This window comes from Arachis duranensis, chromosome 7 (assembly GCF_000817695.3).
Source record: "Arachis duranensis cultivar V14167 chromosome 7, aradu.V14167.gnm2.J7QH, whole genome shotgun sequence".
In the NCBI taxonomy this organism is placed as follows: domain Eukaryota; kingdom Viridiplantae; phylum Streptophyta; class Magnoliopsida; order Fabales; family Fabaceae; genus Arachis; species Arachis duranensis.
The window spans coordinates 23,184,220-23,194,565 of NC_029778.3; the positions used below are offsets into that span (position 1 = coordinate 23,184,220).

General features: G+C 31.6%; 1 long non-coding RNA gene across 2 annotated transcripts; it reads right to left on the reverse strand.

Annotated features, from left to right (window-relative positions):
- Positions 1-3,784: 3,784 nt before the first annotated feature.
- Positions 3,785-9,115, reverse strand: LOC107458339 (uncharacterized). Of its 2 annotated transcripts, XR_001586015.3 has the most exons (5): positions 8,592-9,115; positions 8,424-8,497; positions 7,771-7,854; positions 5,227-5,306; positions 3,785-5,126 (listed from the first exon to the last, which is right to left on the reverse strand). It is a non-coding gene; the product is annotated as an uncharacterized LOC107458339 (long non-coding RNA). The 2 variants fall into 2 exon arrangements; XR_008001447.1 differs by having other exon boundaries at positions 3,785-5,306; positions 8,592-9,113.
- Between the last annotated feature and the right edge of the window lie 1,231 nt (positions 9,116-10,346).

The window sequence follows — 10,346 nt, forward strand, 5'->3', positions numbered from 1 at the left end:
TAATTGTCTTTTAGCCACTATGAATGCTATTTTGAGTCTCGTACAATTCTGTTTATTTTAGGTAGCATTCGGTTCGATTTGATGGAGTTTCTGCAGCACAAGAATTAAAGGAGATGACAAAGAGGATCGACGCGTGCACGTACTTGACGCGTGCGCGTGATTTGGAGCTTTCCATGGTGACGCGTGCGTGTTCCTGACGCGTACGCGTGAAAAGCAAGGTTACACAGCGACGCGTGCGCATAATTGACGCGTAAGCGTGATTGACGTGTACGCGTGACATGCGCCACGTGCAGAAAACGCTAGGGGCGATTTCTGGGCTGTTTTTGACCCAATTTTCAGCCAAGAAAGCACAGATCAGAGGCTGCAGAATGGAGGAATCAGGGGAACACTTCTTATTACTTCCCAAGTTAGGCGTGGGTCCTACGAAGCAAGTGGTCCCCATCCATCACTTGAAGACTTGCTGATTGCTATAATTAATTCTGATTTAAATTTAAATATTATAGGAAAAGATATTATTTTAGAAATTGGATTTTAAATTAATTAGGAGTAGATATAAAAAGAAAAACTTTTCTTTTAGGATTAATTCGATTCTATGCCAATTTACATTCCGTACTTTACAGTTTACCTGAATCCTTGTTTTCTTTCTGAACCATGAGCAACTAAACCTCCACTGTTAAGGTTAGGAGCTCTGTCTATTGTATGGATTAATACTATTATTTTTCTATTTTAATTCATGTTTTGATTTATATTTTAAGAATTGTTTTCGTTCTTTATTTTATGAATTTGGGTGAAAAAGAAGTATGACTCATGTTCTAATCGAGTTCTTGCATAACTTGGAAAAGCTCTTTACCTAAACAACAGTTTGAAAACAATTTCTCCTAAATTTTAATTATTTGGATTTAACGGGATACGTGACATATAATACTCTTATTTTTGGATAATTAGAATTTTTGTGGCATACAAATTGGAATTTGATCATCACCCTCTAATTGGAATTAATTGACCAAGGAATTGGCAGTTAATGAATTTTAGAGGAGACTAGGAATGTCTAAGGAATTAGGGTCTAGTCACATATAGTTTGCCATGAATTAAATCTCACATGATTAAAATAATTTAATAAGAAAAGTCAATCCAGAAAATAGATATCTCTGAAACCTTAACTGTTTCTCTATATATATATTTCACAACTTATTTACTGCTTGCTTTCTGAAATTCTTAATTACTATTTAATGCAATTAAACTCTCAAACACTATTTTTTGTTTGCCTAACTAAGTAAGTCATTTAACCATTGTTGCTTAGTCCATCAATCCTCGTGGGATCGACCCTCACTCACCTGAGATATTACTTGGGACGACCCGATGCACTTGCCAGTTAGTTTGTGGACTTTAAATTCCGCACCAAAGACCAAAGAAGAAGAAGATCAAGAAGAGGAGGGAGAGTGAGAGAAAAAAAAAAAGCAACATATATTTACAGACCTGGCTCAACCTTTGATGACTACTACTACAGCAGATAATAGCTCTCGGTAGAATACTAACTGATGCACTATTTCGTTTCACTTCAATTCCATCATCACTATTTATAGCCCTTTGTTTCTTTGTCCATCTTTAAAAGGAGCTCTCATAAAAGAAAAAAAGTTGCTAACAAATTAAGCCCTCGAATGATTTTTTTTCTCAAAACAAATACTTGTCACGTACGAATTATAGTAAAACAATGCATCTTTTTCTTGCTAAAATTAAACCACACCTAACCACAAATAACAACTCCTGTTTTGTATTTACATTTTCATTTTGTTTACTAATATGCCTCTCTATAAAATCTATTATCCTTTTCAGTCTAAAATTTGCCTAGAAAAATCATTCTAAAATATCTACTAAAGTAACATTTACGCAGCTTTATAGTTGTATTTTTCATTTTACAAACAAATAAAAATGAAAAAATAATCAATTTGTCAGAAATGGTATGTACTAATTGATTTTCATTTTTCAAAGCCTTTGGGGTTGTATATATGAATGTATGAGTATGATGTTATCTTCTTCATTCCTCAGTGTGGTACACTTACTTTTGACCCTTCAAAAGTAAGGGTAGATGTCGTCACTTGCCCCATTCGCTTCCCTCCTTGAATGGCTCCTTCTATATTCCTCCGTATAATGGGGTTCACAAAGAATTGAACTCTTGACCTTTCAGATCTAGAGCTCTGATATCATGTCATGATACTACTCATCCCAAAAGTTTGAGCTGATGGGAAACGGTAACACTAATGGTTATATCTCTAATACTACATCCCTAAACCTTCATTGTACACATTGTATAAATATTCCATTGGCTCCCTATACTTCTTCATAAAATAAAATAAATTTGCATGCAATAATACTCTATAGTTAAAATAGATAATTAAAAACTGTTAGATAATAATTTAGTTAAATTTTAAATTATCTGATAATTTATAATTATAAATTTTATATAAAGGCAATCTGTTTCAGAATCTGAGTCGATGTAGACCACCTCGGATAAGCAGCATTTTTTGGGTGCTGGATTTGGAGTATTTGCATCTAGAAATGTTACAACAGGCAGTTGGAGATTTTCGACCTAAGTAAATTGTTTGGATCACAGTAGTTGTAGTTGTAATTATCCAGGCTTGTTTGAGAAGATCATATTCCGAAGTCAACTTGGGGAGGCACTGTGTTGTTTTCACTCTATGTGCATGTGCCATTTATACTCCTCTAGAGATAGTATAAAAAAGAAAAAAAGGGTGAAAACTTGAAATATATCAATAAAAATACTATGTACAAAATATGCTGTAAAGATCTTCAAAAAGTAAGCAAGCAAACAATGATTTATTTGCTCCAACAATAAAACAGAACTCTAACTCTTCATTTCAAGAAAAATAAAAAAAGAAGACCAAAGAAAAAGAAGAAGATCAAGAAGAGGAGGGAGAGCGAGAGAAAGAAAAAGCAACATATATTACGGACATGACTCAACCCTTGATGACTACTACTACAGCAGGCAATAGCTCTCGGTAGAATACTAACTGATGCATGAGTTAGTATTCTACCGAGAGCTATTGCTTGCTGTAGTAGTAATTATCAAAGGTTGAGCCAGGTCTGTAATATATGTTGCTTTTTCTTTCTCTCGCTCTCCCTCCTCTTCTTGATCTTCTTCTTTTTCTTTGGTCTTCTTTTTTTATTTTTCTTGAAATGAAGAGTTAGGGTTCTCTTTTATTGTTGGAGCAAATAAATCATTGATTGCTTGCTTATTTTTCCAAGATCTTTACAGCATATTTTATACATAGTATTTTTATTGATATATTTCAAGTTTTCACCTTTTTTTTCTTTTTTATACTATCTCTAGAAGAGTATAAATGACACATGCACATCGAATGAAAACAACCCAGCGTCTCCCCAAAGTGACTTCAGAATATGATCTTAAACAAGCATGGATAATTACAACTACAACTACTGTTATCCAAACAATTAACTTAGGTCAAGACATTTCTAGATGCAAATACTCCAAATCCAGCGCCTAAAAAACGCTGCTTATCCGAAGTGATCTACGTCAACTCAGATTCTCCAATAGTACTAGCAACGAGGAAGAGGATCCAATGAAGGAAGACCTAGAAAAAGACTCGGAAGAGGATCTGGAAGAGAAATCCCATGCAAAAGTATTGGAAGAAGATGGCAGATATTCCATATTTTGTTAAAAAATTGATTAAAATTCTGCTAAATGTTTATCAATAAATTTCGAAGAAATAGCTATACCAATAATTTTATTTATCGGATAACCTGTTTTAACTTTATTCGTTTAGGCTGTTTAAATTTGTAGAATAAGACGGAATAGAAGGAGAGGAAATAAATGTATTTTAGACTTGAATTCGGGGGCTTCAGAATTGACCTTTTTTACTATAACTAGTTGGCCATTTTTTAGAACTTTAGATTGAATAAAAATTAAATGTATATAATGGAAAGTCTCTCTTTATTTTGGACTTGATAATCGAAAGTCTAAATGATATATTCTTCTCTTCAGGAGGCTAGGTTAGCATGTGGGCCCAGTGGCCCAACTGGAAGACTTTGGTCTGTTCACAACTTTAAAGAGGACAATATATAAGCCCAGTTATGTATGTTACCAGAGTCGAGAAAAGAGTAGTATCAAAAAACAATTATCAAATTAGGGTATATACGGAGTCGGGTGAAGTCGGATTCATTTTGATCCAATCTGATACTAAATAATAATCGGATCTATTTTTAAAACTCTTATCCGATTTTAAATTTAGTGAAATTACGAAATTCTCATCTGATTTTAAATCTGGTAAAATCACACTACTTTCAGGTCACACTAAAATCGGGTCTAGCCCAGTGAAGTCCGGGTCTTAATATATTTTATGTCAAAAAATTATTATGCATTTATTTATAAAGAAGAAAAAAACATACTTATTATCGAAAAGTTAATATCTATATTTGAATTTGAATTTGTCCATAAATTTTAATTTCATGCTTCTTTGATGTATTTTCTAATTCAATAAATATGATTAAAAATAAAACAATAAACTTATAATTAACATAACATAATATTAGAATTAATTCAAAAATATATATTTTTTTAGTTCTTTTAAGGTGCACATGAAATTGGATGAAGCCGAGTTTACCTTGACCCGGTCCCGACCATAATAACTGGATCTATTTTTGAAACCCTTATCCGACCCTAAATTCGATAAAATTACACTAAATTAGCCCAAAAAATATTCGGAGCGAATTTTCGGACCGGATCATGTTCACCTCTTCATCAAATAACACTGATATTAAAAACGAAGGCTTTGTTTGCTAACATGTATGTAGATATATATACATGTGAAAAAAATTTATTAATAGAAGTTTTTTATTTTTTTAATAGATACATAATATATACATAAAAAATTTTAAATTTTATCACTTTTTCTATGTAATTTTTTTCTTTAATAATTTCAACATCTATCTTAAAGAAACATATCAGCTTAACCTTTAAAACTATAATACCTTTAAATGCAAAAGCGAACTCAATAAATCTTGAGACACCTTGTGCATACTCAAGAGAATTTCGTGGTCTCTTAATCCACGATTTATCCAGAACTTCCATAGCTTTAAAGTAATTTGTTCTGGTTTAAAGCCATGTGCACCATTTAGTAATAACTATGTAAATATATATTTTTTTAAAAATACTAATCTACCAACCATAGGAAAAGAGATGTTACTTACTTGTTTTTCAAAAAAAAAAAATCAGCAGATAAGTAAAATGGAATAGGTAGGTATGTTACTTCCAAACAAAACAGCATTCACTGCGAAAGAAAAATAAAAAAATAAGAATCAGAATTAGAATCAGAAAAATGAATTAACATGGATGAAAGATAGTAGCTACGTAGGTTGGCAAAACCCACAAGAGGTTGGATTGTTATCCTCCCAAATGCACATCAAAAATACAATTCCAAAAACCAGCTCAAATCATAGTTTTCCCCTGCCCCCTCCCCCTCTCCTAAAATAATAAAATTTGGATGTCATTGCATGCATTTACCGCACCTACGGGTTGGAATAAATATTCTTGTACATAGCACCAATTTTAGACCTAAAACGCAGCAGTTCCAGATGCAGTTGCATTTGCAGTTTCACAAAGAAAGTAAGAGAGAGATGGTACTACTCTTAAGTCTTAACTGTTAATGCCTCATCACTATTTACTGTACGTTCTCCATTCTTTCAATTCCATAAAAAAAAAGTTCATAATTAGTTAGCTAGCTATGCACTCAAAACTAGACAATTTAACTTCAAGACCATCTTAACAACAAAATAAATATCTCTATAGTAAATGCATGAAAATATGATCAGAATAAACGCACGTCCGGTGTTGTTTACAGCAAGTAAAACTAAATAACCGCATACCACGGAGAACACACTAATGAATGATTATGTAAATTAATTTATGATCTAGAGTTGTTATGCAAGTTGACTAATTTTTACGATCCATTACCAGGCTATCTGTCATGTTTAGAAGTTAGGTACTCATTCGGATTTACCTTTAATTAAGTACTAATTATATTCAAAACTAGTGTGAAGTCCTTATTCAACCATATAAGAAGTAATTTTACTCATTGAGCTCTCATTCATGAAAAGTCCTAATGTAAAAGTCTACAAAAATGTCAATGATAACACTACGTGTGACTTTTAAATAGACACAAATCTATTGCACAAAATAGCCCAAAGCATGCTTCAACTATTGAATTCCTGATCTACTTCTTTATTCCAAGAAATGCCCTTGATATCTTTGTTTCTCAATTAAGGACCACTCATCTTCAATTTAATACTAATAAAATAATAAGTGAATCAATCTTAAAAATAAAAAATACTATTTCTCTTTTATTTCTAGTATTCTCTAGCTAAATCTTTAATTTTTCCCTAACAAATATAATAATAAATAAAAAATAATTTAACTAATATATACTTTAAGAACACTTGATAAAATTACTAATTAAAACAGTTTATAAAAAAAAACAATAGGGTAATCCCCATCACCAACCAACTTTGATGAGTATGTCTCCATTAAACTTCGCAGTTAGCATAATACTAATTGTTTTAGTCATATTCGCTATGTAAAGTTGAATGGTCTATGCTTCAATAGAGTAATGCTTATTGTTCTCTGCATGGAGTCTCTGCATCATATGATCTATTGAAGCATATAGTAAAATGTCAATAAAAAAGGTGCAGAACAGAGAACATGGAAGAGAAGTACGATAGGAAATCAGCAGTTTTAAGTTTATATAAAGAACTAATTTCATCCATCTTATTTGAGTATTCATGAACTATTTAGTTTATAAAAGTTTGTAAAAGCTAAATGACTCACATATGTATATATAAAGAGGCACAAAACTAACAAATAACTGTATAATGAATCAAGCCTTTTGGACCTCTAAATGTGTGTGCATGTGTTCTGTTTCTAATCAAAGAAGAGCATGTAAAGTAATAATAAAAAAATCAGGTTAACTTATTCTTTAGCTTGCACTTATGTCCAATTCCTTCTCTTGGGTTGTTTTAGTTGTCAATTAGTTTAAATCCTGAAATCTTCCCTAAGACCTTTTTTGGTTTCAGCTGAAGACAGCAGCAGATGCATGTGACATCAACAAAAAACAGAAGCAATGATGTTTCATCCATGGACATAAATCTCTTATCTTTGCCATTTATCAAGTTTTTAACTGTTGATGGTAGTATAAATTATTATCTTAAAGGAGAATTTTGTTTAAATTGCCCAGTTTTTCTTTTTTTTTTTTTTAAATTTACAGAAATAGAGAAGGGATAAACTAGAGAAGCTATCAGGCTGTAGGCAATTCTCATAACACGTGTTCATTTCATTTTTTTTAACACTTGTTTTTGTGTCATGGTTTGGATACTGTTTTCTTCAAGTATCTCTCACAATTTTCTATTACAGCGTGATGCAATGCAAGGCTCTCAGGTTTGATAAATAAATAAAAATATTGGGACCCTTAATATCAAGCACTAGTGGTGTGGATAAGTATAGAATATAGATACATTATAGTACAGCTTTAATTTACCAAAGTTTTACCAAGTATAGACGAGACAAATACAAAGGGATAGTATTGGCACTTGGCAGTAGCTATTTGACTATAGAAGTATGAATACATCAATACCAAACAAGGCTAGCATTCATAATAAAATAAATAATCCAATTTTGCTAACTTTAATTATCAATATTCATCAACAAAATATGACAAATCTAAAAATACTAATAATTATTACCTGTGCCAAAGTTGGTCTTGACTCAATTTGGCTCCCTTTGCTAAGAATATAGACCAGAAAGGATAACTATTTCAGATTAAAAACCTGCAAAACCCAATTAATCAAACACTTTAAATACCTCTCTGATATGCATGCGTGGTGGTTTCTTTGGAGTTTTATTATTCCATTGTAGTCAGATTCTACCTGCAATCAGTTTTGGGTCCATTTCTTCTTGTGTTTTGTATCTCAGATTTTTCTTCTTTTTTTATTTGTCATGATTATTGTTCTCTGCAGAATTTTTACTTTGCTCACAAATAAACAAACACACCCTCCCTTCTTCTCTTAGTTGCTCATTTTACTTCATAATTTAGACCTCAATTGAGAACTAATTTAAACAGAAAATATTATCAAATATGCAATTCCGATCGCAATGATGAATTCATCAATGAAATTAGACTGATTGAATACAAATCAAATCACATAAATTGTTCTTCAAGCGCAATACTTCATCGGACAATTTCCCATTATTAGTTTCAAGCTAGATTGTCTTTTAATTAATTAAGTAATAAGTACGAATTCATTCTAATACCAAAAAAAGAAAGTACGAATTTCTCTTTACAATTTATATCCAATAAACCCTAAATTCCTAATAGTAGAGAAAGAGACAGAGTAACCTTAAATTGCAGAAATTTGCACTTCCAGGAGAGAAATTCGTGCGTTCAGAGCGATGAACAAGAAGGAGAAACAACTAGAGAATAAGATAATCATCTATCAGTGATTGTTAACTAGAAGAAGCATAACATTGAATCAGAAAAGAACAAAGAAAAACACGATTAGCTTACCAGGGACAGGAACAAATGCGTATAATTTTGCTAATCAATGATTTGTTGCAGACTTTCGTTTTGAACGAAGATTTTCTTTTCACTGCACTTGGGGTTCTGGGCGCGCTAGGTTTGGGAAGAACGAAAAATTGGGGTCATGGCAGATAGTAGTGGGTAGTGGAGCTAGCGAGAAGTGCGAAGGAAAGAGAAATTAGGCGGTCTGAGCAAGTAATGGCGCGAATTCATGAACCGCCGTGGAACGAGCGTGATGGCTGCCGCTGGATTTGTGCTTCAGAGGCGGTTGTGTTTCACCGCTGGTATGTGAATGTAGGGATTGCAGCAACGGCGGTTTTGAATGACCGCTTCCCCCAAATGGTCATCTAAATTAGGTTTTGTTGTAGTGATGGCACTCTCTAGTATGAACAGTATAGGTTAGAATAGAATTGTTTTTGAAAACTGGTTTAAAGAATCTAACTAATTATGGTAATGAATAAAATCACACATGATAATTCAACATAGAGCATAGGTTTTAATTAGTATATACTGTGCTACAAATTCCTTCGTCTTCAACTCTAATTATTATACGTGCCTATATCAGCTTATTTCATATTAAATGCATTGGTCACTATTAAGTATTAACAGTTCTTTTTAATAGACAAACGACAAGGAGTCACATGTGCGCCACCATATAGAAACAAAATGCCAATATTTTTGACATTTTTCAAAAGCAAGCAAGCTACGCATCCCTATATAACAAAGTATTTTATTGATGAAAAATTTTTTTGCATGATTTTATATAATGCTTTTAATATGTAAGTTAATATAACATTTCATGATTCCAATCAATTACTTTTATGTATAGTATTTAAATTTTTATATAATAAATCTTTTTCAGTTTTTTGAAATTCAGAAAATAAAAGTTATAGAAACATAAATCGTGACATATAAAAATAATATTCATTTGAACATATTAATATTAATGAGGTTGAAAAAAAATTTAGATAGTAACAGGTTATTATTTATTTAGTATACATATGAAAGAGAAGCAAGCATATTTTAGAATACTATTAGATTAGATAATACCACGTTAAATAAGACATGACAATAGACTAATTAAGGGTGCATTTGGTAAATTGCATTTATTTTAAAAGTTGTAATAGTCATATTTGTTCAAACAAAATAAAAATAATTGACATCTAGGTATTTCTATGCGTATTTTTATTATATAGATAAAAGGTGAAACTAATAAATTTTTTAAATAAATAAAATAAATATTTTAATTACAAATATATTTTAATTTGAGAGTATTTACAAAAGTGACTTATCTTGTCTACAGTGTAAACGAGTTAAATTTGGTCATATCCCTTTTACACAGTAAACGAGATATGACTAAATTTATCTGGTTTACACTGTAAACCATATACATGGGAATAAAAAAAATATTTACACAATAAACGAGATAGAATAGGACAAAAATCAATCCCTTATAAAAGGATTAAAAAATCGTTGGTATTTCTTAGAAATCTATCAATTCTTCTTTCTCTTTCATTTTTCTTCGAAAAACTTAACAAAAATGTCTAGTGCCAGTGGTTTCTTTGTTGTGATGGTGTATCCTAACTGTCAGATGAGAAACAGTGCAACAGGGTTATATTTGAGTGTGAGAATCCTACGTTGTTTCGAACTCAAAGAGTAATTTTGTTGTCAGAGTTAAAGAGCATGATATTGACGCACGTGGGCGGTGGTGAGAGAAAAGAGGCTGATAGGTTTGGGTATAGG